Here is a 27,059-nt window from a genome sequence, read left to right as displayed (position 1 = left end):
GTCCCCATGACTGAATTGATTTGGGGAAAAGGGTCTTTGCAGATGTAATTAAGTGAAGATCTTGAGATGAGCTCCTGAAGCCAGTGACTGGGGCCCTTATACAAATAGGAGAGGACACAGGGGGACAGAGAGAAGGCCGTGTGATCGGAGCTGTGCCACCACAAGCCCTGAACCTCCCGGAGCCCCACAAGCTGGAAGAGACAAGGATTCACTGTTCTATGGAAATTTCGAAGGGCGTGTGGCCCTGCTGACACCTGGATTTGAGACTTCTAGCCTCCAGGACAGTGGGAGAGTGTGTTTCTGCAGTTTTAAGCCACTGAATCTGTGGTGATTTGTTTCGGCCACCTAGGAGACTAATGTCTGAACACAGTGGCCCAAAGGGAAGCTCTTCGAGAAGTTCCCATCAACCGTCAACCACGTACTCCCCCTGAGCGGCCGCTGCTTCTCCCAAGGAATGAGCCTAATACTTCCAGCCCTGGCGAGGCAAGGAAAGAGCTTTGTCAGAGAGAGGTGCTGTCAGGCAGTGCTGGCCCCTCTCCCGGCCTCAGTTTTTCTCATCTGCAAAGTGGAGCAGTAAGCCCGGCCTGAAGACTCCATTGCATGGGACCCAAGAGGAGGGACAGGACCTGGGGGCGAAGTGAGGGTTGGGTGCACCGGACTCCCGCTGCGAAGTACAGGTGCACGGTTCCTGGAGTCTGACAAGGCCTTTTGGACAAAGAGGACAGATAATCTGGGCCCCTCCAGGAGGAGCTGGCCGGCCCCCTGAGGAGTAGGCTCCTGGTTGGGAAAAGTACTTCTGACCCGGGGTGCCATGCACACCCAAGTGCCAGGGAGGGCAAGAGGGAGCAATGGGAGACTCCAAGTCATATGGATGGGGAGGGACTGTCCTCCCAAAAGGGGCATTCGCATTGTGTTGTTAAATTGTCCCAAGGAGAACTGACATTTCTGAGTGGTGCCCTCCTTTCGCCCCCACCCCCGTCCTCCCTTGATCCCTCTGACCACTGGCAGACGCACCCCCTTTCACAGTCCATCCCCTGCTTGCCACGAAGAGAGGCAGTGCCCAGCCCAGCGTGGGTTTATTGAGGCCCTGAAAAAGAAACAACAAAAGCTGAGTGTTAAATTCACTCAGCACTCTGAAGCTCACGGAGCACTTCCAAATGCATTCCGTGGTCATGGCCGTAACCCTGCAAGGAACGCGCTTCGGATCCCCACTCTACAGATAAGAAACGGACAGTCCGAGAGGAGAAAGAGCTGCTCGAGGCCATCTGAACACAGGCTGCCTGACTCCTGGGGCTCTTTCCGTGTCATCTCATTGCCTTCCCACCATGTCATCTGCTGTCTCATTGGGTAATTTGGAGTCTGTGTCTCTCCACGAACATCCTGTGCCCGAATCCTCCAAGGTCTGCAGTTCACTGCCTAGCTTTGCAGACCCTCCCTGGGACTATAGCTCCCTTCCCTCTGCTCCCCACCTTTGCACCTTGACTCAGCTCCTTCTCCTGGGCTAGAATGCTCCTCTCAGTCACTAGAACATTCCCAGTCCTTCCCATGCTTCCTGCACAGGGAGCCCAGACCCTATAAAAAGTCCTGAAGCCCTGGTTCAAATTCTAGCTCCGCAACCTTTGCTGACCGTGTGACCTTGGGCACGTCACTCTTACTCTCTGGGTCTGCATTCCTCCTATGTGAAATGGGGGAGTTGAACCCAGTACTCCGTAAATTCTTCTCCATGTGGTCTAAGCGCTCCCCACTCCCCCATTACCCTGCTCTGCCCTACCCGTGTGCAACCATGGCAGCCCTCCTTGCTCCACAGCCTTCTCCAGAGAGCTCCTGTTTCACTGTTCAGCTAGGCTTTACTCTCCCTGCAGCAGAGGTGGGGGGCTGCGGCACCTGCCCACCGGGTGTTTGGTCAAGACAGGCTGATCAATTCATCGGTAATCCACCGATCACCCTCGTTCAGTTCAGGGAGCCTCTCAGTCTTCCCTCTTCAGTTCCCAAGGTGCACACAGAGAGGCCTGCAGTGGGCAGCAGTCCCGTGGGGCCTAGGTGTCCCTGTTCACCTTGGCGGGGATGCTGGTGGCTGGCTGTGTGCCTGCACCGTGTACGCCACAGCCTCTGCGGGGGGACGGGGCGGGGGCGGGGGGGACACGGCCAGCACTAGGCTTTGAACACCTGACGCCCTGCTCCGCCTCCGAAGCCCATCACTGTCCCAGGCATCAAAAGAGGACATCAGAAAGCACACAGCTCCTTGCCTTGCCTTCCCCTTCAAAGGGCTTCACATCTCATATGTCATTTCGTCCCCCAAGCCCTTGGGAAGGCAAAGCCGGGGTTATTAACGAGGGGCTTGTCCGAGGCCACTGTGAATTCAGCAAAAGCTGGGACTGGGATCCACTTCTCCCTATGCCGACCACTCTTGTCAAGCCCTGGGTGCACAGGCTGGCCGCCTGTTTGCAGGGCCCTCGTCACTTCCCCTCAAGAACTCACATCTGAAAGGACAGGCTGCTCTAGACTGAGACACATGCACGTACACCCACTTCTTTACGATGTGCAGCTACCGGGAAACGTAGGCACGACGCCCAATGGCACAATTCAGGATCCATGAAAAGGGCCTTAGAGATAGTGAACTCACAGCAAATGGGGAAACTGAGGTTCAGAAAGGGATAGAGACTTGTCCAAGGTCACAGAGCTAAATGGAGGCCTCTGGACTTCTGGTCCTATGCTCCGTCCGCTGTGTCTGCACATTAAACAAACAAGGCAAGGCAGGAAGCAGAAAGAACCCAGAAGGCCTGGGCAGGCAAGGAAGGACGACCTCCATTTCAGAAGTTTTGTCCAAAGGGTGCATTTTCCAGAATTCCTAAGGGGGAGTGGGGGGGAGCAGGCAGGAAGTAGCTGCAACCTGCTCTATAAGCACCTGGGAGCAGCCACACAGGCTGGAGGGCTGTTTCTTTTACGTCCCCGTGTCCCTTCAACTCTTTTCGCTGTGTCCACCGAGTGGCAGAAGTCCAGCCCCAGCACCTTCCAGACCTGGGAAATGGAGTCCTGGGGAAAGGCGGAGGGTGGCAAAGCTCCCCTGGGCAGGGGCATTCCGGAGAGAGCCGGTGGAGCTGACGCCAGGGCCAAGAACAGCCCGGGGTGGGGAGAGGACGTGGTGGGGTGGGGCTGCGGGTACCCAGTTGTTTTTTTCCTTCCCTGTGCTCCACCCCGTGCATTCTTCTGAAGGGCAGGCTCCCAGCCCTTGGCCCCCGGGAGTGGGGGTGGGCGTGGAGCGCGTGGAGGGGTCCAGGGGGTGGTGGGGGCCAGTGCGCCCCTCCCGACTCCACCTAGCGCACGGCTTCAGTGGCATCTCAGGCGGGCAAGTGGTGGGCGCCGCTCCGGAGGTCACGGGGCCGGGCGTCGGAGGGCACGCGGTTAGGTCCGGGGCCGGCGCCGGGAGGGGTGCCCCCTGCCCTCGGCTCCTCCCCCGGGGCTGGCGCGCCCCGCCCCGCCCTGCGCGGGAGGGCACCGGGGGCGGGACCCGCGGGGAGGCGCGCCGACCGGCCGGGCCAGGTGCAGCGCCCGCGTGTCTGGGGGCGGCCGCGGCCCCGGAGGAGTGTCCAGGTGTCCGGCCGGCCCGTGCCGCGTCCCTGCGCCCCCTCGCCGGCCGCCGACGACCCTCAGAAGCCAGGTAACCGAGGGCGGGATTCCTGGGCGGCGCCGCGCGCGTCCTCCGCGCCCGGGGTCCACGCGCACCCCGCTGCCCCCCACGCTGCCTGCCGCCCGAGGGCCGCGCTCGGCAAGTTTGCGCCGGGACGGCCGCGCACCGGGCGGAGCGATGCGCAGCCGCGGCCCTGCACGCCCCCGCCCCGGGGTCCTGGCGCGCTGGGGGCCGGTGCGGAGATGGGGCGGGAGCGCCGGGTCTCCGCCGGCACGGGGGATGCTGGCCTCCTCGCTCGTCCCATCTCTCTCTCCCCTGAGCGTTGGCGTCCCGCTGTGTCCACTCCGTCCCTTAGTGGAGTCCTGCGATGGGGGCTGCGGAGTTGGCGATTTCTGGAGGGATGTTTACATTCGCGCTTCCCGCCGCCTCTGGCCAGATACACGGAGGGGGAGCCGGCCGCGCCCGGAGGGGTGCGGGTGAGGGGGCGGCCTCTGCCCAGGGCGGCCGTCTGGGCCCTGCTGAAGCGGGTGCCCAGCCTCGGGTAGATGCCGGCTTCTGCCCTGGCTTCTGGAAGGCCGCCGCCCGGCTGGGCATCCTTGGCTCCCCCCAAGCACCCCCCAAACCCCAGTCAGATGAGCGCAGGAGGCAGGGGCCCGGACCTATCTAGAGCTCCGAAAGCCTCGCAGATGTGAGCAGAAGGGGCGTCGTGCAGCCCCACCTTAGTGTGGTATTGGGGTCAAAGATGCCCCAGAACGGGAGAGAACAGACCAGAGAGGTCGGCAGATCAGAGGAGCGGTAACATGGACGCATCTCTGATTCCATCCCCCCCCCATAAACTAGTGAGGCGGGGGGTCTTAGTCCATTGACAAATGGAAAAAAAGAGGCTCAAAGAGGTTAAATAATTTGCTGGGGAAAATGGTGGATCTGAACTTCGAGCCGGAGGGTTGGTTCTCCAGTGTTGCTGGACCCCTGACTCAGCAGGGGTTCATTTCTTCTCCCCTCTTCCCTGGAGGGTCTTCCCCTAGAAGGGGTAGGTCAGGAGAGGGCCCCCCCAAGAAGAAATAACATCGGGTGAGGTAGGTCCTGGGAGAGAGCCAGCTCCTTGCCGAGCTGCGAGGACCACAGGAGGGCAGACGCCTATCGGGTTCGCTGCCCTTGCCCTCGGACCTGGCTCGCAGGAGGTGCTCAGCAGCACCGAAGGAATTAACCTGAAATGACAGAGGTTCTTTTCCAGCTGGAGGATCTCTGCCCTCGGCGGGGAAAGAGGGTCCTCTGGAAAGTTGGACCCGAAAAGGGCCTCCCTCCACTGACGGTCCTTGACCTCCTTACCCACTTGGGGCATTCTGATGCTGTATAAATCAGTGAGCACATCCAAAACCCCGTGTGCTTTTCCCAGCAGGTGGGCTTTCCCTGCACCCTGGATCCACTTCTTGTCAGGCCAAGGAGAAGCAGAGGAAGATGGGTTACGTGCCCAGCTTGGCCCTACCCTGGGAGGAGGGGGCCCTGTCCCATCTGCGCCAGTGTCCTACCCAGCCCCCCAGGAAGCCTTATTGGAAGCTTGACTCCTCTCTGCCTTGTCCCTCTCCTCACCCATTTATGGGGGCAACCATGGATTGAGGGCAGAGAACGTGCTTTCCTGAGCCTGGGTTTGCTCATCCGTAACATGGGGCCAAGAGAGCCTGCATGACTTCGTGAGTGAGCGGTCCAAAGGGCTCTGTAAGCTTCCGTGTATGGGCCTTCGCCTGAGCTCCCCACACGGGCTGTACATTCCGTCTGGGAAGTGACCGCACAGCGTCTTGGCCTCCCTCAGAGAGCTGGCCTTATCCTGAGCATACAGTAGGTTCACAGGAAGTACTCACTGAGCAGAACCCGTCTCTGCAGGAAGAGAATTTGCTAAAATTGGTGGAAAATGGGAGTTTTTAATCCTCCCCGTCCCCATGTAAGGAGAGAGGACATTCTACCACATAGGGGAGGCTCCAGGAGGAGGGACCCGGAGGGGTCTGAGAGCCCCTAGAGGTGGAGGTAGTCCTGTCTGGCTCATTCAAGGCCACGGTCAAGTGGGAGAAGCACAGCAGGGGGTGTAGGACTTTCCATGGCGGCGCCCTGAAGACTTCTGAGGCCCTGCCAGGCCCTCCGTACCCCTGACCTCCTTCCTCCGCAGACCCAGGTGTCTGCTTTGGCCTCAGGACAGACCAGGGCACTCAGAGATGGTCAGTTCGGTTCCCTGGCGGTGGCCAGTGAGAGCGTAGCTGGGGTACAAGCCTTTGCAGCCCCTGTCACCGCCCCCACCCCTGCCAGCTGTCCCCGCACACCGGTGGCGCCCTGCCCAGCTTCCTACTGCCAGGGCCCGAGTCTTAACAAGCACCCGGCAGAGGAAGAGCTTTTGACCCAGAATTTCTCAGCTGGAACAGCGTTCAAGGTCCTATCCCTTCTACCCCTTCCTTGCTCGACTTTCCATAGTATTTATCACCATTTAACATACTATCTTATGTCCCTCTCCTCACCCATTTATGGGGGCAACCATGGATTGAGGGCAGAGAACGTGCTTTCCTGAGCCTGGGTTTGCTCATCCGTAACATGGGGCCAAGAGAGCCTGCATGACTTCGTGAGTGAGCGGTCCAAAGGGCTCTGTAAGCTTCCGTGTATGGGCCTTCGCCTGAGCTCCCCACACGGGCTGTACATTCCGTCTGGGAAGTGACCGCACAGCGTCTTGGCCTCCCTCAGAGAGCTGGCCTTATCCTGAGCATACAGTAGGTTCACAGGAAGTACTCACTGAGCAGAACCCGTCTCTGCAGGAAGAGAATTTGCTAAAATTGGTGGAAAATGGGAGTTTTTAATCCTCCCCGTCCCCATGTAAGGAGAGAGGACATTCTACCACATAGGGGAGGCTCCAGGAGGAGGGACCCGGAGGGGTCTGAGAGCCCCTAGAGGTGGAGGTAGTCCTGTCTGGCTCATTCAAGGCCACGGTCAAGTGGGAGAAGCACAGCAGGGGGTGTAGGACTTTCCATGGCGGCGCCCTGAAGACTTCTGAGGCCCTGCCAGGCCCTCCGTACCCCTGACCTCCTTCCTCCGCAGACCCAGGTGTCTGCTTTGGCCTCAGGACAGACCAGGGCACTCAGAGATGGTCAGTTCGGTTCCCTGGCGGTGGCCAGTGAGAGCGTAGCTGGGGTACAAGCCTTTGCAGCCCCTGTCACCGCCCCCACCCCTGCCAGCTGTCCCCGCACACCGGTGGCGCCCTGCCCAGCTTCCTACTGCCAGGGCCCGAGTCTTAACAAGCACCCGGCAGAGGAAGAGCTTTTGACCCAGAATTTCTCAGCTGGAACAGCGTTCAAGGTCCTATCCCTTCTACCCCTTCCTTGCTCGACTTTCCATAGTATTTATCACCATTTAACATACTATTTTAGCCCGGTCTCTGTTCCCTACACCTGGCGGTTAGGGGTGCTTAAGAGCTGCCTTGGGAAGAATATTCAGGTCACCGAGAGGGGCAGCTCCTTGGCTGAGCAGATGGCCACCAACATAGGGTGATTTGAGAGAGCCAAGGAGGAGTGCTCCCCGTCAGACCCCCATCCCCAGAAGAAGACACTATGCTGCTCTCCAAAGGTGGGCAGTTCCTTTGTTAGTGGGGAAGATAGTGCCCCTTCCAGGCAGCCCTTTAAAATTCTCCAGGACACTGGAGAACCAAGGAGGACCAAAGCCGCCTCCCCCCCGCCCCCGGGCAGCCCTGGGGGAAGGGATAGAGCTCCAGATCACTGGGCCAGGGATGACAGACCAGGCTGAGAAGGTGTGACCAGATATGTGGGCCAGGAAGAGTGAGGATGTTATTCCACTAAGGTCCTGGGGAAAGCTTGGTGCTCTGAGGCCTCACTTAAGAATCTGATAAGAGTGGTTTCCTTGGAGGACGCAAGAACTACATAGGTCTAGGGACAAGCAGGGTGGAGAAACTCGAGTGTGGGGGTGGAGTGGAGGGCCAAGAATTCTCTACAGTAGAAGCTGGAACTTTCTACGTGATCAAAATATACAGGACGTGCCTAGACACGCACCAGGCGGCTTCAGTCCCTATTCCTCCCCCAGTCATTCGTTCAGCTGCTATTTTTCAGGGAAGGAATTTTATCTGTGTTTTAAGGCAAAAATCTGGGGCCCTGTGGAGTCATCTGGAGGAGAGATGGGACAAGAAGATTTTTCCAAGGAAGCTGGCTGGGGCATAGGCAGGAGGTGGGGTCCCTGGAGGCATTTCTGCCTCACACTCATGGGAAATATAGCCCCTGTTGTCTTTCCTGATTCCTGGGGGGAGACAGGGATGGTTGCATTTTTAATACGAGTAATAAGCATTCAATAATTATTAGCTGGTTGCCAGGCACTGCGACCCAGCAGGCCACACAGATGGGATGGAGAGCCTGGAGGCCACGGTGGCAGCCCCCACCCCCCACCCCAACAGAGAAAACTCTTCTTGTGCGGACCCACACAGTAGTTTCGGGGGGAGCTTTGGCTGCTTCCCCAAGCCCTGCTCTTGACCCCCAAATCCTTTTCCATTGTCACTGTGGTTTGCCAAATTAAGAGTGGGAATGCCCTCGTGCCTTGGCATTGGGACAGACACCCAGAAGTTGTATCTCTTAGGGTGTATAGGACTTGCCCAGCCGCTTGGAAAAACTGGGGAGGAAGGGGACGGGGAGGTGGAGGGAACAAAGGCAACACCTGCCTAAAGAAATGATTCAGTTCTGGTGGCTCCTGGGTCCCAAGCCACCGTAGTGCCCCCCATCCTTGCTCCGCAGCTGCTCCCTCTGGGCTCCGTTGCCCCGCAGCGGGCGAGGCCCCGGCCAGAGACAGAGCTCACGCATTCCTGACCCCTGGCCTTCTCCTTATCACCGCCATCACGACGAGTCGGTGGCTTTCAGCAACAGGGGATGGAAAAGTACGCCTGTTGTGACATCATGTGAGTCAGTCCTTCAATGATGGGGTGCTCTGTCAGCTCTGGCGCCTGGACCCGCGCCCTGGCGCTTGGCTTACAGTTGCTGGTTCCTCGAGGGGGAAAGGACAAGGGTGACTCTAGACGTTATTTTGAAATTATGCGGATGGCAGTGAGAAGCCAGCAGGGTGCGAGGAAGACAATCGCTTTTAGCATCTAGGAGAGGAGGCGGGGGTCCCCCAAAGCACTGATCCAAGGTGTAATTCCTGCCCACGCCGTGTCCTCTAAGGCAGGGTTTGCTTTAGAGCGCTGTCCTGGCTCCTGGCCTTGAAGCAGGCCAGGACCACCCCCGGTGTGTTCTGCAGGGAAGTGAGTTGTGAATTTTGCCAGGCGTGATGCCTGGCACACCACAGCCCGGGAGACGGTCTTCCTCTTTCATTATTCGGGAGCCCCATGGCCAGGCTGACCTTGCTGGGATGACTGGGAGTCTGTCAGAGGTGCAGAGCCCGGCCGTCACGGGCTTCTCCTTCCCGCGGTCCCACATTCGGCCCCTCTGCTAGCTTGCTACCAGCCTCTGAGTTGGTCACTGCACGCCTGGTGTGGCCGGCGGGGAACCGGATTCTAATTCTGGGCCTATCTTGTCACAGTGCGACTTCGGTCCGGTGGCTTCCTGGGCCTCCGTTTCCTCGTCTGTAAAAGACAGCTTGGCTTCCATCAGGGTTTCTCACTTTAGCACTGCCGATGTCTAGGACTGTTCTTCTGGATAGTTCTTTGTTGTGGGGGCTGTCCCGTGCATTGCGGGATGCTCGGCCACGTCCTTGGCTTCTACTCCCTGGGGTGCCAGGAGCACCACCTCTCATTTCTTTCTTGACAACCAAAGATCTCTCCAGATGTTGCTAGATGTCCCCGGGAGGCAGAATCTTCTCTGGTTGAGAACCTCTGAGTTGGGTGATCCCTGAAGACCCCCGAATGATTCCCCTCAGGATGGGTGACCCATTTGTCTTTTCTAGTCCCTGTTTTATAAATATGGGCTGTGCGTGAATAAGGAGCCTGGGGGTCAGGGCTTCGAGGGCTTGCAGTGTGGACATGAACTATGAGAAAAAGGGAGGCTCTGGGCCACTGCCTCTTGCTGAACATCAAGGCCAAGTCCACTTTGCCTTCCAGACCTTGGGTTACATAAGGAGGTGGGGGGGGGCAGGCCTGTGGCTGGGCACACATGCTAAGGTCAGCAGCCTTCCACCAGTGACTAATCATCTCTCTGTGCCCTAAGGACTCGGCTTCTCCTCCTCCCGCCCAGGCCCCTCTCCCCTCTCTCGCGGCCCCTGGAGAGGACACAGGAAGCGAATCAGCCCCCCCGCTGCCGGAGGGGGAGGCAGAGCCCAGTGCCGTTAGACGCAAGGGCCACACAGCCTGCACCCACCCAGCCCTGGTTTGGTTTTGCGTATTCCTCCCAAGTTAGTGGTTTATTAACTTTGTCTGCCGAAGCCCCTTCTGACCTCCCTGCTTGACGGAAAGGTCAAGATGTCTCTTCTCCAGGGGCGGGAGGGCTTCAACATGGATGCTGAAAGTCAGTCGCTGTTCTGGGGACGACAGGCTGTGAGATTTGGGATAAGGTTAACCGAAGTGATGGGTTTGGGGTATTCTTTTATTTTTTTCTTTTGAATTTTTTTATTGAGCATACTTGCTGTATGAAAGCATATCGGCTTCAGGTGTACCGTAATGATTTGACGTCCGTGTGCGCTGTAGGGGGGGTCACCACGGCGACCCTGGTTACCATCTGTCCCCGTTCCAAGCTGACTTTTAGGATCTACTCTTGACAGCTTGCAAGTACGCACAACAGTATTATTGGCTCTGGTCACCATGCTGTACGTCACCTCCCCATGACTTCTTTATTTTGTGATTGGAAGTGTGCACCTCTTGACTCCCTTTCCTTATCGTCCTCATAAGGCCTGTAGATGGCTCTCGGGGGGGGGGGGGGGGGGGAGTGAGTCGGACACAGTCCCTGCCTGCAGAGGCCTTCAGTCCGGGAGGACAGAGTTGCAGTCTGGAACTGCAGTGTGACCAGTGTCCCCGGTAGACTCCGTGCCCACTGAACGGTTAACTAGAACTCGATGCCCGTTAAACGCTAACTCCCCATCTCGTCCATCCCCCAGCCCCTGGCCATTACCGTGCTGCTTTCTGTGTCCACGAATCTGACTGTCCCGGGTACCCCGTGTGAGCAGGGTCCCGCGATGCGCGAACTCCTGCATCTGACTTACTTAGCGTCCTCTTGCAAGTTTCATCTGCGTTGACGGCGCATCAGATTTTCTTTCCTTTTTGGAGTTTTTTGAAAGATTTACTTCTTTATTTTAGAGAGAGAATGAGAGGGCGAGAGAGAGCATGAGAGGGTGCGGGGAGGAGGGACAGAGGCAGAGGGAGAGAGAGAATCTCCAAGCCGACTCTGGGCTGGGCTCCAAGTCCATCTCACAACCCTGGGAGCAGGGCTCGANCCGAGCCGAAATGGAGCCAGACGCTTAACCGACAGCGCCACCCAGGGCCCCGGATTTTCTTTCCTTTCGAGGACCAGTATATCCGCCGTGTGGGTGTAGCACATTCTCTTTCCCCATTGATCTGTGCGCAGCGCTCTGGGTGCTTCTGCCTTCTGGCTGCGGTCAGGGGGGCGCGCACGTGGCTTTGTGTCCGTTCTTCTGTGTGTGTGTTCCCAGAAGCTGAATAGCTGGATCACGCGGAAACCGTGTTTGACTTTGTGAGGAATCGCTGTGCCGTTGAGGAAGAAGTGTTAGCACCAGGTTTTAAGGATGAACATGAGATTTCCAAGCATCTAGGTAGAGGAGAGGGCAGGAGGGGAGGAGGGGGAGGGGAAGGGAGGGGAGAGCTTAACTGGTACCATGAAACACAGTGCCTGTGTGTGTGTGGGGGGGGGGCGCTGAAGCAGGGGTGTGACGAGCCAGGAGGCCACGGACAGGGTATAAAGGGTCTGGGACCAGGCTCTGAGAAGCATGGAAGGGTTGTTTTGTTTTAAAGATTTGATTTATTTATTTGAGAGAGAAAGAGAGAGAGGGCGCACGAGTGAGAGAGAGACTCTGAAGCAGTCCCCGCACTGAGCACGGAGCCCGTGGGCGGCTCGATCCCACAACCTGAGATCGTGACCTGAGCCGAAACCGAGAGCTGGGCGCTTAGCAGACTGAGCCCCCCAGGTGCTCCTTTGGAAGGGGTTTTTAATCAGGAAGTGATACAGGCCAGTGGCGTCTTAGAAGAATGTCACAGGGAGTGGTGTCACAGGTGGACCGGGAGGGAAAGAGGCTTAGCGCAAGAACCAAGCGGAACAAAACCGGGTAAGACTGAAGCCACATTGGTGGGGTGCGTGGAGGGAGCAGGTGTGAGGGTGGGTGTGCGGCACAGGGGTGCCCGGGATTGTGCGTTGGCGGCGGAGTGACTGGCGGTGCCACTGCTGGTCAGCTTACGGGGGGGTGGCCGGTTTGACAAGAAGATGAAGGGGGAAGCCGGGGCCGGCTGGCCTGAAGGGTCTCTTCGAACCATCTGGGTAGGGACGAGGGTTTGGGGGGTGGGCAGAGCTGGGACAAGGAGAGGAGCTGGTCAAGGGGCCAGGTGAAGGACTGCCATGGGACAGCACGGAGGACCCAGCGGAGTTGGAGGCCAGGACAAGGAGCGGCCTCTGCCTGGAACAGGTCCAGCCCTGCGTACTTCGTATCAATCCAGACAATCAGTCTCTGGGCCTGAGGCTGGGCACTGGGGATGGAGATACAGAGATAAACATGAGCCAGTGACTCGAATTCATTCATTCATTCATTCATTCATTCATTCATTCATTCATTCATTTCTAAAGCTTAGAAAATGGAACTTGGCCAATACCTTTGCACAATTAAACATTTAATTACATTGGGGATGGGTGATAATGGAGCGTGTTTTGAAAGTGTGTCACGGGGGACATGATTTAGTCTGAGGTTTCTTACCTCAGCACTACTGACATTCTGGACCAGAGAATTCTTGGGGCTGTCTTGTGCGTTATAGAATGTTTAGCCCCAACCCTGGCCTCTATACCCATTAGATGCCAGGAGCTCCACACACACCCCCAACCCATTGTATCAACCAAAAATGTCTTCTAGACATTGCCAAATGTCCCCTGGGGGGGGGGCCAGAAATCACCTGTAGTTGACGTCCTTTGGTTTGGAGGCCAGGAAAGGCTTCTTGAAGGAATGTTAATCCGAGTTCTAGAAGATACATAAGAATTAATCAAGGCAAAGCAGGAGCAGGTGTGAGGAGCAGAGGGAAGAGTATTCAGGGCATAGGTGACAGCGTGTGCAAAGGCCCCAAGGTGGGAAAGAGCATGAAGGGAAACTGGCTAGGGGAGCCTTGGTGGAGGTGGGGAAAGTGGCTGGATTCTAGGGATACTTGGAAGGGAGCACAGGCAAGGAAGCCTCACTGATGTGGAGGGTGGAACTGGCTGGAAGCTGGTGAGTGACACTTGGGCATGTTGGGTCGGAGACCCCTGGAGACTTCCATATGGAGCCGTGGGCTCAGAAGAGGGGTCTGGCTGGAAATATACATTTGGGAGTTACCTGCCTACCGATGATGAGTGAAGCCTCGGGGTGGACCAAGAAGAGAAGAGGAAAGAGGAGGGCCTGGAGGTGAACTCCATCATCCAGAGACTGGGGAGGATTGCCCGGAGAGGGAGCAGAGAAACCCTCGCACTGCGTGGTGCCCTGGAAAGCCACGGAGGCGTGTTCGAGGAGGAGGGCGTGGCCGCCGTGAGGTGAGTGGGGCCAGAGCAAGGACTGGCAAGTGGCCGCTGGAGGCAGAAGACCAGAAATCGGAGAGGCCAGCTCCCCTGGGGCAGCTCGCCCAGATGAGGCCTAAGCAGCCGGGGAGTGGGGCAGAAGGGAAGGGAGAGAGCTGGCAGACAGCTTCTCCAAAAGCCTGTAGAGGTGAGAAGACAGTGTGGAAGCCAGAAAGGAACGTGGGTCAGGGAAGGTTTCGTTTTGTTAATTTAATCTGCTTGTTGGCCCCCGCACTTTTTTCTCTGCAAATAAATGTACATGGTTCAGAATTTTTAAAATTGCACAGATTTCACTGTGAAAAGTCTCTATCCCCCATCTCCCTCGGCTTCCTAGTGTTCTGCCTTCTTGGAAGCAACTTTACCAGTTTCCCAGGTCCTGTATTTCGTGCAAGAATCAGAACGTACATACATAGAGTCGTTCTCCCCAAATGGTAGCACAGTGTGGGTTCTTTTCTGTCCCTCATTCGTTCTTTTCCCACTTAGCTGTCTTGGGATGCTTCCAGATGGGTACGTAGGGTGCTCCTTCATTCTTGTTTACCCCTATAGAATGTTCCCCTGTACGGTTGCCACATCATTTATTTAAGGAATCTCCTGGTTTTTGGACTTCACAAACAATGTCCCACTGAATCACCTGTGCTTTGGCGGTTTGCAGTACCTGCGGTTACCCGTGGGATAAAAGTCTCAGAAGTGGAATTGAAGGGCCAGATGGTGTGTGCATTTGTATTTTGAAAGACATCAGCAAAGTGCTCTCCATAGAATTTTTAGGAAGGTATTCTGCCAGCGGCATTGTACAAGAGTGCTCGTTTCCCACGCCCTCTGACATGACATGTTACCGAACTTGCTGATATTTGCCAATCTGGAAGACAAAAATAGTTTCTCAATAGAGTTTTAATTTGCATTTCTTTGGCTATGAATAAGGGTGAACATGTTTTCACACACATAAGAGCCACTTGTGTTTTCTGTGAACTGTCTTGTTCATGTGTTTTGCCTACTTTTTATTTTAAAGATTTATTTATTTATTTTTGAGGCAGGGGGGAAAAGGAGAGAGAATATCAAGCAGACTTCCAGCTAAGCATGGAATCCAACGTGGGGCTCGATCCCATGACTCTGAGATCATGACCTGAGCTGAAACCAAGACTCAGACGCCCAACCAAGTGCACGACCCAGGTGCCCCTGTTTTGCCTCCTTTCTATCTGGTCGTTGGTCTTTGTCTTATTGAATTGGAGGTGATCTTTATATATTAAGGAAATGTGTCTTTTGTCTAGAATATCAGTTACAAGTGCTTCCCCAGCAGGTGATCAAGTTTTTTGCTGTTGCTGCTATTTTTTTAAGAATCGTGGATGCCAACAGCAAGAGAGTCACCTGAGTGGCAGGTCCCTGGCAGGGAGGTCCCTGAGGAAGCGTTGGGGTGGGTTCCAGATTGGGAAACTCCTCTCTGCTGTGTAACAGGCAGAGGGAGGGAGGAGGCTGCCGGGCAGAGAGTTGTTTTGTCCAGGGATGGGGTTGTGTAACGAGGTGTCAGAAAGTTAGAGGGGCAGGGGAAGGATGGTATTAGCAAGAGAGCGACTGGATTAACAAGCCCTCAAAACTGAGCTGGACGAGGGGAGCGAGTGGATGGTGTGGTGTGCTTTCTCCGGCTCCGTGTTTGTCTGTTGAGCACCCTTTCCTCGTGGCGCTAGACCAACGGCTGCAGTTGCTTAGGTCTTGCCTGTGATCTGGAGTCTTCCTTATCTCGCTCTGACACGCCAGACCAACGTCTCCCACCCTGAACCACCCAGGCCCAGCGACCCGACAACCAGGGGCAGCCCTTGTACCCCAAAGCCCACCTGAACTGTTCAAACTGGCCAGCCCGAAGCCAGTCACCCTGCCCTGCCTCGCCTTCCCCTCCCTGCCCTCTGCCTCGTGACCAGTACTGGTGCTTCTCCGAGTGGCCCTGTGTGGCGTAACACGCCCACCTCAGGAAACGGGAGTAAGGAAAATCTTTCGATGGCGTTAGCCTCTCTGTCACTTGGTCACCTTCATAAATTAAAATCCTGTGCATACAGTTGAGACAGCAGTGCCCTAGGACAGGGACAGGGTGTGAGGGCCCATAAACTGCAGGTCCCAGGGAGGTTCCAGAATAGCCACAGTGTAGGTGGTTAAATAAGTAGGCTCTCGGGGCGGGCTTCCTGGAGGAGGTGGCCTGGCGATGAGGCAAGGCCTCACGGTGGGGATGGCAGGCACGCCAACTGGGAGGTGCAGGGGAGTGTCTGTGGAGGAGGGTGGGCAGTGGTCAGAACCGAGGCTGGGGAGAAAGATACGAGAGGAGGTGGGCCTGACCATGTAGATGGAGAAGAAGGGATAGGGTCCTGTGGGTACTGTTTGAAAACAGTGTTTTAATTCCCAGGAATAATTTGACTTTGCTTTAACACCCTCCGGGGGGGGGGCAGTTCGGGGGGGGCTGCTTATGATGAGGGGTCTAAGCGGTGCCCGGTGGTCCAACCCAACTCTTGCTAAGACAGCAGACTCCCCGGCTCCCTTGCCTTTTTGATGCCTCGTTCACAGCACCCCTCCCTGCACAAGCTCAAACTCTCTGCCTCACTCCCTCAGTGTCACCACCAGCACCCCCACTGCGGCACCCCGCCCCCCTTTCTGCCCGTGACTCGGCGGCCATGTGTCCCCTCCTATCTCAAGGGAGGTCCACCATCCTCGTGGTTTCTGCCTCCTCCATGAACACCCTGTCCTCTCTTCCAGAGCCTCTCTCGCTCAGGATCAGACGCCACGCAGGCCCGCTGGTTCTCAGCGGCATGGCATTTGAACCGAGAAGAGAATTCTTGAAGGCCAAACAGCCTTGGGCACATGGCGGAGAGAGCAACGGTCGTGGAGTGCCTGGCAGTGGCATGGTGCGCTGGGGCCCTGACCCACACTGCCGCAGGTCACACAGGATCTTTTTTGGGGGGGCTGGGGGGCAGAAGGTGCCTCTTCTGACAATATTGGTCTGGATCCCCGCCCTGTGTGTTCTGAGTTGGTGAGTCAAGGGAGCTCGTGAACGCATGCCCACAGCCGGGCAATACTCATGCTACCTCCCGATTTCTTTAGTGTTGCCCATAGCGTTATTTGCCTTTCTGAGGGTGCAATTTGCGGGGAAATATCTCATATGCGGCAGGCGCCCGTGGGGTTCTGATGAGCTCTGAAACTGGGCCATGGGCCGTGGGGCTGAGAATCGGGTTGTATTTGCTTTGTCGCCCCCCAAGAAAGATACCGTGTAATGATTCACCAACATGTGGTGTAGGCCCAGCTGCCAGTGCAGAGAATAAAGGGAAGCCAGCCGGGCTGTGGTTGGCAGAGCAGACTTCTAGAAGGAGGAAGAGCTCAAGCAGACCGCGGGTACGGAAAAGGGGGCAGAGGGGAAAGGACGAGACAGGAGGTCTGGCGAGGAGGCCCCCGCATTTCTGGCAGTCCACAGGCCAGCCATCCGTGAGGGGAGCTAGAGGGGCAGGCGTCCGGGGTGGCAGGAGGGTGGTAATGGCTACCCGGGGGGCAACAGGTGAGCCGCTGGGATGGGAAGGGATAGGAGGCCGTGGAGTCCTTGTGGGTTTTGTCAGGGTGTGTGTGTGTGTGTGTGTGTGTGTGTGTGTGTGTGTGTGGTGGGGGAGCTGTGCACGTTGCCCCCTCTCTGCTTGCAAGGGCGCCCTGGGGACCCTGGAGCTGGATGGGACGGGGGTGGACTCAGTGACCTGGCGTTTCTGTGAAGCCTCGAAACACCCAGGGAGGGTTTGTTGCCTCCGGAAGGATTCTTCGGTTGCCCCCAGGACAGGAAACAAATGTTTTCCCAGATCAGGGGCTCTATGCTTCTGCGGGGGGTCCTTTTGAAAGCAGAGGTGGGGAGCTGCAGCTGCGAGAAGAGAGGGTGCAGGGTGGAGGGGGAGGGCGTCGGTTTCTGAAATGTGGGATGGCGGTAGTTTATTTCTTGAATGTTTTTGGTACATATCCTCTCTAGAACCTGACTGATGGTTCAAAAAAAATGTAAGTGATAAAAAAAGGAAATTGTGTGAAGGAGGATGAAACACTTGGCTTAACCGCGAGGCTGGAGAGAGGATGTGGGAGGGAGAAAGTGACTGCTCAGCGGCCCTCCTCCCTCCTCCGGCTTCCCTCCTCCCTCCCAGGCCGGTTGGGCTTAATCTTCACTGTCCTCCCGGGGACAGTTCCTCTGAGTCCAACAGACGCTTGAATGTTGGAAAGTTGCTTAACAAGACTGGGGGCTTCTGGACTTTCCCCATACCCAACTTGCTGTGTGATCTCAAGTAAGCGGCCCAACGTCTCTGGGACCCGGTTTCACGCCCGGCGTCTCTCCTGGAGAAGAGAAGTTTTGCCTTTTAGGTCCCCTGGCTTGCCATCCTCAAGATTTCCTGAAGGGTCTGAAAAGAGCAGAGGAGGGGTCTGAGGAAGTGAATTCCCGGGGTGTGGGGGAGCTGTCGGGCTGGGCCCGGGGCCAGTGGGCCTCCACCCGGCCTCCCTGAGTGTGCGGAGTGAGAACACCCACCCTTCATTGTCGCAAGACCTCAGATTTGACTTTCAAAGGGAAAGCACCTCTCCTGATAAGGTGGGCCTTGTTCCATTCAAGCCAGCTTTGTTTGGGCTCCTGGGCTGGTGTGAGGACAGAGGCTCAGGGCTCTGCGGGTGACATGGTTGCTGCAGCTGGGTGGGGGTGGGGGGCAAAGCACTTCGTGCACCTGGTCATGCGTGGCCAGCCATGCCTTCAGCACCCCTGCCTGAGCACCGCGGCTGCGAGCAGAGGCACCCCTCCCAGGTCCTCCCGCTGGGGTGAGAAATGGCACAGGCCGGTCATGCGGCTCGGTTAGCGTCCCTTGGGCCTCCCAGGGACGGCTCGGTGAGGCGTGAACCAGGTCTTCGGACTCCTTGCCCGTGTCGTCTTCCCACAAACTGTTTATGACGGGCCCTATCGAGGCTGCGTTCCCTGCCCTCCTTTAACCCCCTGGAGGACCAACGGCGCCCAGCGATTGTGGAAGTGAATTCACTTTGCTCACGGAGGAAGAGCCGGGCCTCTGTGGGAACAGTGAGAGGACAAAGATTTCCTCTAATAATCTCAGCTCATCCCCGTGACACCTCTCCTGTCCCCAGTGTTCCGCAGTGCACCTGAGACCCTTCCTTTAAGCCCCAAACCCATGAATCCGTCGTGGTGCAATTCACTTTCCTCCCTGCTCACACTCATGCCAAACCAGCACGGCATCCCAAGGCCCAGAACCGGGGGACCCTTTCCCGAGTGTGTGTCCGCCTGGCCGGCACTTCCTGCGTCACAGGGCTCTGTGGGACCCTGTGGGGACATGTGGTGGGGAGAGGTGTTTTCAGCATGAAAATGACTTTTTCCTTCTCGCTTTTCATGCGGAGGCCGGGCGTTCCCTCCCTGGGCAAAGAGAGTCAGTGTCCACCCTAAGCAGCCGCTGTAGGGGCTTTTGGGTGCAGGAAGGGAGGACCAGAGCTCAGGGACAGATGCCGCCAGAATCCCCCCTTCCCACCGTCCCCTGCTCGCCAGTTCCACGCCGTAGACCCTGGTGGGCCAGCGGGAGCCTCAGGGCAGGTGGGGGTTTACTGTGTATGCCCTTCTGAGCTCGGGCCGCACGGTGTTGGGGGCTGATTTGGAAGGACCTGTTATTCCCATTTTTCAGAGGTTTTTGAATAATGCATTTTGCCCCAGCCCTTGAAAAAAGCCTGTGCTCACTACTAATGCTAGAATAACGACCTATGTCACATGTCAGCCACTGGTGCTCAAATATTGTGAAAGATATTGCTTATGTCATTGGGCTAGCAGGAAAAATACCATTCCAGTAAGGAGGAAGGAGGGTCCGTTTTGCCATCTGCCTGGTTGCCTGTGGCCAGCTGGAGACATCAGGACATCATATTGGCTCAGGCACCACTGAATGCCTGCTGCTTACCAAGTGCTTACACGGCGGCTCCTGTTCACCCCCGAAACAGACCAGAGAGGTCTTCACTCTGGGGATCGTAGAAGTGCCCACCCCGGGCCATGTTGTGAAAATACATTAGAGCGTAAAATGCCCATAAGGGCTTGGAACAGACCAAGTGTTCAATAAACGGGACTTGAAATCAACATCATCCCCATTTTATAGAGGAGAAAAGTGAGATCAAATGGGACTCTGGGGCTCAGAGGCAGGTCGACCCAACTCCAGAGCCCAGACTCCCCCGTCACCGGTGGGAATGATCGTGTGTGTTGTGTGTCATGGAGGCCCCTGCCTGTCTGAGCTCCTCAGTGGCTGGGGGCCACTACAAGTCACACCCTTTCCTGTCTGGGCCCTCTGTCCTTCTTTGACCTTCAGTGTCCTCTAGTCAGCTGAGGTTTGGGCACATGCCTGCCAACCACCGCCCCCCCCCCAGTCCATGTGAACCTCTTCCTTCTGCCAATTCACACTTCCCTGGCTCCTTGCCACCCCTGACCGTTTCCCTGGCACCTGTGTGCTGTGTTCTTTGGGTAATAATTACATGGACTAGTTCACCCACCAGTGTGATCAGTTAACGATCCCCCCCAGGCCCAGTGTGTGAAGCTCAGGGTTAATGATTGCTCAGGAAATCGGCTCACGAATCGAATCATCTAGGAGGAAGTCGGGGAGGGAGGTGGCTTTGAGCTACTTGGCCTGGAGGGGGGCTGCACCCAGTGTCCGGGTCTGCTCCCCATACCCCCCACTATTCTCTCGCATTCCTGTTGTCCAGCTCTTATCTCTCTGAATCCAGCCCCACAGTGTGCCGGCCCACTTTCCTGCCCCGGGCCTTTGCTTTATGGTTCCCCCTCCCTAGGGGCACCCTTCCCTCCTCGGCCAGAGCCTTCCCCTCTCAAGCTTTACTTCCTCCAGGAGCCTTCTCTGACTACCCGACATCCATGCTCTGGGCCCCTTCTCTGAACTCCCCTGCAGAGTTGGGCTGACTTTTTTCTGAGCTCTCCCTAGCATGTCAGGCACTGTGCCTGGTTTCTGGGACTGAGCAGTGAGCGTGGCAGGAGCCTGCCATCCAGGAGGGGGACAGACACGCTGCCCTGAGAGCGCCCGTGCAGCCCAAGGTACGGCAGGGGTGCAGGAGGAGGCTTGGAGGCAGATGGGAGGTGAGGGGCTGGAGTCTGAGGGGCCCGGGTGGACACTGAAGCGGGAGATAGAATCTTCCAGGCAGACAGCGTCTGAGGGTACGGACATCTGGAGGCGGAGAGAGCAGGACATAGAGGCACGGTTGGGTGGTCACATGCTCATTCCCGTGTGGATGTGTGGCCTTCGAGGCACCTGTGAATCACCTAGTGGGTGTGTCTGGGAGGCAGGTGGCCCCTCAGAGAAGTCTGTCCCCTTCCTTCCCATGGATCCCTCACCATTGATTACTGCGTGTGTCTCCTCAGAAAGAAGGGATCTCTTTGAGGGCAGCCACGATTTCTAACATCCTGCTCAGCAAGTCGGGGGCACCTGCTCCCCTCGGGGAACTGAATCTAAAACTCGCCTCCTTCAGGGCCCATCACGGAACCCTGTCTCATTCGGCCTCTCTCCCCTCTGGGCACATGCTTTCCACCTTTTCCTGCCGGCCCTGGTCCCCAGTTCCCCGTCCTTCCTCTCGCTTTGGGCTCGGAGTGTCTTGTCTCCCAAGGGACCTAGGCTGGTGGTCCCAGGACTGGGCCTTGCGTGGGGCTCAGCACTGGAGCTGGGTAACCAGGCCGGTTTCCAGGCGGCCCCCCTGAGGATTCTGACTCCGAAAGCCTGAGGTGGGCTCGCCTAGTCTGTTCTGTGTTTTCAGCCTTAACCTCTGGGTCTTTGCATGCACGGTGGAATTTGGGACTTAATGTGAAAGAGGTTTTCCAGGCCCCTGTCTCGACCTGTAACTTCACCCTCCTCCCCAGGGTAGGGGCCCCAGACCCCACCTGGACATTTTCCAGGTGGGGAGCTCAGTGCCCACGGAGCGGGCCTTTCTCCCTGGGGAGCAGTGCCTCTGTGGTGTGAGCAGAGCCCGCCTCCCAGAAGAACCCCCCTGGGGATCTTGGTTCTGACCTTAGGGGCTGCATGGCTTCCTCCAGGGTTCCAGACCTGCTTTCCCAGGACGTGGGAGGTGCTGGGTGTCTCATCCTAGCCCGGTCTGCCTCCTTTCCTTCCCGCTTTGGTCTGGGCTCTCTTGCGGGCTGACAGCCTTATCTAGACTTTAAGTTTCAGATCAGATTAGAGGCTTGGGAAGTGGGTGAAGATGGGATCGTGCATTCTTCGGCAGCCTGACGTTTGACCCCAACAGTTAGGACGTGCATTCAACTTCCATCAGCCTGGCAGGCACTCACCCTTTCCCAGTCTGGGGGGAGGAACCCACCTACGCACCCAGCCTGAAAGCCAATGAGTTGCGAGGTGTGGACACCCTGGTCCTCACCCCACAGAGCTCAGTGGCAGACCCACTCTGGGTGGGCTGTGCTCCCACCTTGGACTGGAACCTCAGCAGTCTCAACTCTGGCTATGCTTGTGGTCACTGGGCTCCACCTTCGCTCCCTGACCTTAATTGAGCTGCGGTGGGCCCAGGGAAGCACTATGTTTTAAAGCTTTCGAGGTGGTTCTAAGGTGCATCCCAAGTGGAGGACCGCGAGGCTCCATGCCCGGAACCTATCAGGCCAGCCCCGACTATGCGTGGGGATAGTTACACGGGAGTAAAAGAGCCAGGGCCCTCTTACTCTGTATATCCCATAATAACTGAAATGTTATTTTATATGACATGCATTTTATACGTTTTGTAAGAAGGTATTTAAAAATTTAAGTCGGGGGCGCCTGGGTGGCTCAGTCGGTTGTGTGCGACTTTTGGTTTCAGCTCAGGTCATGATCTCATGGGTCATGGGATGGAGCCCCGTGCAGGGCTCCTCACTGGGTGTGGAACCTGTTGAAGATTCTCTCCCTCTGCCCCTCCCCCCACTCACTTGCTCTCTCTCTCTCAAATAAATAAATATTTTTTAAAAGGTTAAGTCAGTAATGGGGCGGCTGGGTGGCTCAGTCGGTTAAGCGTCTGCCTTGGGCTCAGGGCGTGATCCCAGGGTCCTGGGATCGAGCCCTGCATCGGGCTCTTTGCTCTCCTCGGGAGCCTGCTTCTTCCTCTCCCACTCCCCCTGCTTGTGTTCCCTCTTTCGCTGCCTCTCTCTCTGTCAAATAAATAAATAAAATCTTAAGAAAATAAAAAAATAAAAAAAGTAAAGAGGGATCAAATAACATTTCGTCTTCAATTTTTCACGACTGGATTTGGGGTTTTTGAGGTATGTAGATTTTAGTGTTTTTATCACTTCATTTTTATCTGTGAATTTAGACTCGATCCCAGAACGCTGGGACCATGACCTGAGCCGAAGGCAGATGCTTAACGACTGAGCCACCCAGGCGCCCCTATTTGATCGCTCTTTAAAGCAGAATACGCTGGTGGTATCATTGTGTCTCAAGTGTGTTTTTTTCCTATCAAACTTTCGAGAAAAAGCTTTTCCTGGCTCTACCCTAGCCAGGGAATGGTGAGAAGATAGATTTGTGAGATATCTTCAAATATTTTCCGCTGACGAGGCCTTCTGGCTTTTTTGCAGGGACTGCTGTCTTTTATTTATAAGGAGCTAGAGCTCTCGTTCCCGAAGCATTTCCGGTTTGTCCTCCAGTTCTCTGGTTTTATCTCGTTCAGATGGAGAGTCTGACGCAGCATTTCCTGTATCAGTTTTGGAAGCGTCGTGTTGATACTCCACATGTTAGGAAAGTCAGCGAGCAGCGTAAGAATTATTCTTGCAACAGGGTTTTGCTTTGTCTGCCTCCCTGCAGTGTCTGAGGACGACTCGAGACGCAGTTCACATTGCAAGGGTTTTGGGTTTTGGGTTTTGGTTTTTTTGACGTCGTGATTGTTTCCTTTGTAAAACATATACAAAAATTGAGACAGACACAGAAATTCCGTGCCTCACCTCAACAGTGACTAACTCGTGGCCAATCTTCCTTCCTCGTCACCCTGCACCCCCCCCCCCGGCCCCCAGCTGGATTCTGTCGAAGCTGATCTTAGATACCGTATCATTTCGTCTGTCGTTCCTTCCCTGTACATCTCCCAGTGAAAAGGGCTCTTTAAAAAGCACAGCTGTGGTTCTGTGATTACACCTTAAGAATTGATCATTTCTCACTGTCCTAAAATATCCAGCGTTTGGATTTCCCCAGTTGTCTCGTACTTTTTTTTTTTTACACTTTGTATGAGATTTCAGATCTTAAAAATTCTGAAATAAACATTTTGGACCAAGGTGCAGGATTTATGAATAGACCCTGGCAACCACTGGGCAGAAGGGTCTAGACAAATGGGCCAGACCCTGCTTTGGGGGTTCAGAGCGTGGTGGGCAGTGGAAGACATTTAGTTCTTCAGCAAACACGCAATCAACAGCGATACCACGCCCGGTCCTGGCCTGGGCACCGTGGACCTAGCAGTGAACCAGGCAGACGCGGCCAGTCTTGCCAGCGGGGAGCCAGGGCAGTTCACGGTGAAGTTTGCCCATGGGATGGTAGAGACTTTTGCAAGTGATACTTGAGTTTAGCCTTGAAGAATGGGGAGAATTTCATCAAGAAGAGAGAGCGGAGGAAGAGATGTCCCACTTGTCGTAAACAGCAAGGGCAAAAACATGGCGCGTTCAAGGACCAAGAAGAGTGATGGGGTGTGATGGGATGTGGGGCCTGTGGCAGGATTGGTGGGAGGTGATGCAGAGGCTGGGTGGGTTGTGGAGGGCTTGAGGATATGCTAAGGAGCAGGGTCTTCTAGGCCCTTCAGGAGGAGACCCATGACTCTGTCATAGGAACCTGAAGGTTGGACCATGGGTTAGGAGAGCAGAGCCTTGTAGGAACTATGAAGAGTTATTTGGATTTGCAAGCCCTTCCTGGAGCCCTGCACAAGACCAGGAGTCCCGCATGCGGGGCCAGGCCTGTGTCTGTCTTCAACTCCATGGATCCCCGGGGCTGGCGTGGAGCGGGGCACACCCAGAGGGCCCACCATGTGTCCGGGGACTGATGACCTCCCGGTGGTCCCAGTGCAGGGCACTCTTGCCCACCCCCCCTTCACCATGGTCACGACAGAGGGAGCCCCCTAAACTGTGGCTGGGGGAAATGTGGCGGCTTTTCCCAAATGGGTGAGCTGTTTGGTTTTATGCACCTGCTCCCCACTTAACCCCAAATGGGGGACTGCAAGGCCAGGGTTGCCCCTGGGCCAGCAGGTACGATGGGGCACATGGAGGGAGGCTCAGATACGAGATTCTCGGGCGTGTATATGAGGAAAGGCTGGTATTCGCACACTGTGGCTCACAAAGGTCATTTCTCCGAGACTTGCCGAGGGCTCGCTGATTTCCCTTTTAACAGCCTTGTTGCTTTGGCGGAAAAAAAATTATGCGTGCTCATTGTGGGCCAACTCCGGGGTCCTAGAAACGGAGGAGGAAGGGAGTAGAGCCCGTCCCTAGGGCTAACCACCACCATCTAGAGGGAGCCTCTGCGAATGCTTGGGGGCACTTCCTTCCAAACAGTTTTCTGTCCCTAAACACAAGCAGTTAAATGTAACACGGTTTTATATGGATGGTGTTACAAGATTTATGTTGCTCCATAACCTGCTTTTTTCATTTAACAACCTGTCGTGACACCGTTTCCTGTCAGTAACCACAGATCAGTAACGTTTTTAATAGCCGTGCGGTGCAATTCCACGTGGCTGTGCCGTGACAGCCGGCCAGAAATTTGGATTGTCTCCAACTTTTCACAATGTGCTAAAGAGTATCGTTCAGCTTTTTCAGACGCGCGCTAATCGCCTAGCAGTCACTATCTAGAATAGCTGGGATGGCTGGAACAAAGAAGAGGCTTGGTTCACTCACCCAGTCCTAAAGCCACGCTGGGAGGTCACCATGGCAACCTCTCCCCGCAGGTGGAGCGCCCATTAGCGACACCTCCAGCCAGAGAGGTGGGTCAGAGCCCAAAAGAAACAGTTTATTTTTAAGCAAAATTCTATAGCCGGGGCAGGAGGGCTTGAGGACTTGTTAACGCAGAACTGAGACGGGTTAGGGTGCAGGGGCATTAATAGTCACTTTTTATTGAGTGCTCGTTATCTGGTAGATACGCGGGTGTTTCATCCTCGCAAGAGTCATTGATACTTTCATTGTCCTCATTGAACTGATAAGAAAATCCAAGTCGAAGAGATTAGTCGATCAGTCCAAGGGCACACAGGAAATGATGGAGCCAGGATTTGAAATTATCTTGCATCCACCGCTCAGAATTCTCCTTACTATACCTTGGGGTGCCAGCCTCTCCCCCATCAGCATCCCTGTGCTGTCCGGTCCTGACTCCCCACCTCCAGCGCGTTCGTTCCCACTGCTTTCAGATGGTGCACACTGAGCCTGCCTGTGGGCTCTTCTCCAGGCTCCCTCCCCTGCACCACCTCCGTGCTGAACTACGGACAGCTCCCCGAATGTGCACTCCGCGTCCCTCCACGCCTGGCTCCTGCTGCAGCCTCAGTTTGGAGCCGGCTCTCCTCCATGGATGCTGCGCTCCTGTTTACTCTCCCAGACTTAGCTGAAGCTTTCTGTCTTCAAGAAGTCTTTCCTGACTCCCTGCTGTGATGCCTGTCCTCTGCGATCCCCCCCCCCCCCCCCAAAACCATCGCATGTGTTTCATGTCACTTGTCAGTGCCGAGCCCCTGCACTAGAATGTGAGCTCTTAAGGGATGGAAGGGTCCATCCCCATGTCCTGTGTAGTCTCGGACACGTAGTGGGTGTTCAGTAAGTGGGTGCTGAATGAATGAGTAAATGGCCAGGCATACTCCTGTCCACTCTCCATTTCTGCTCCTTGCCCCGGGCAGCTCTCCGCAGGGGAGCAGAGGGGTGACTTTAACCAGGCATGTTGGGTGAGCGCCCTGTCTACCAGCTGCTGCTCCGAGCTTCCCGGCCTCTCACCTGGCTGGTTCCCCAACATTGCCCGTCAACACCGGCCCCTAGCCTCCACCCTCCTCCAGACCACTCACCCCTTTCTCTCACAGTTCCTTATCTTGCCCTGCCAGGGAAACCGAGGCACTGGGCGAATTCTCTAGATCACTGCTCCTGCTTCCCCCCCCCCCAACTCTGTCAGTTCTGCTCCATCAGTCCCACGAACCTGACTTCTTCTCATCCCTTGGATCTTCTGTCTGCCCTTCTCCGTCTGGAGGACCTTTGAAAATCATCTCTCTCTGCCTCCTATATCAATCTGTACCCTGATGTCTCCTTCAAGATGCGGTCACGTATTTTTAACCTGCAAATCTGTGCAAATCAAACTCAACTGAAAACTGCCTTGGTGCTCCTCCCTCCTTCGTGGGCGTCCCTGTTTCCCAGCCCGTGGGACATGGCACTCGGAGACCCTGGCTGACTCTGTCTGTCATCAGACACCTGACCTTGATCACCGGAGCCCCAAACGCAGAGCTCGGGGCCAAGCCTGGCAGGTGGGGGGGGGGGGGTTACCAGGAAAGAAGGAACAGCAAGTTGTAGCTATTTGTGAACTTGACCTTCAGATTTGTCAAGAGAAACTGGAGTCCAGGTTTTTCTAAGAGTTGCCTTGATTTTTTGATGTTGCCCGACATTTGTTTTTCTTAATAGACTTCTTTTTACAGCAGTTTTAGGTTTTTAAAAAAGTTGTGCAGGAAGTAGAAGGAGTTCCCAGCGCCCCCTGCCCGCCCAGCCCCTTCCCCTTTGATTAATAGCTTCCATTGGCGGGGTACATTGG

General features: G+C 56.0%; 1 protein-coding gene across 3 annotated transcripts in view; it reads left to right on the top strand.

Annotated features, from left to right (window-relative positions):
* The first annotated feature begins 3,528 nt into the window (after positions 1 to 3,528).
* Positions 3,529 to 27,059, top strand: part of PAQR5 (progestin and adipoQ receptor family member 5) — a 72,277-nt gene continuing 48,746 nt past the window's right edge. The window contains exon 1 of one of the 3 annotated variants that reach the window (XM_040643051.1): positions 3,529 to 3,658. The gene's annotated coding sequence lies outside the window, so the exon portion shown is untranslated. Of the gene's footprint in view, positions 3,659 to 16,614; positions 16,696 to 19,925; positions 20,396 to 27,059 lie in introns of those variants that run through there. The other 2 variants (XM_040643053.1, XM_040643052.1) reach the window with 2 other exon arrangements.

This window comes from Ursus maritimus, unplaced genomic scaffold (genome assembly GCF_017311325.1).
Source record: "Ursus maritimus isolate PB19 unplaced genomic scaffold, ASM1731132v1 scaffold_27, whole genome shotgun sequence".
NCBI classification, from domain to species: domain Eukaryota; kingdom Metazoa; phylum Chordata; class Mammalia; order Carnivora; family Ursidae; genus Ursus; species Ursus maritimus.
Note: the sequence above shows the minus strand (reverse complement) of the source record. Positions and strands in the feature narration are given on the sequence as shown.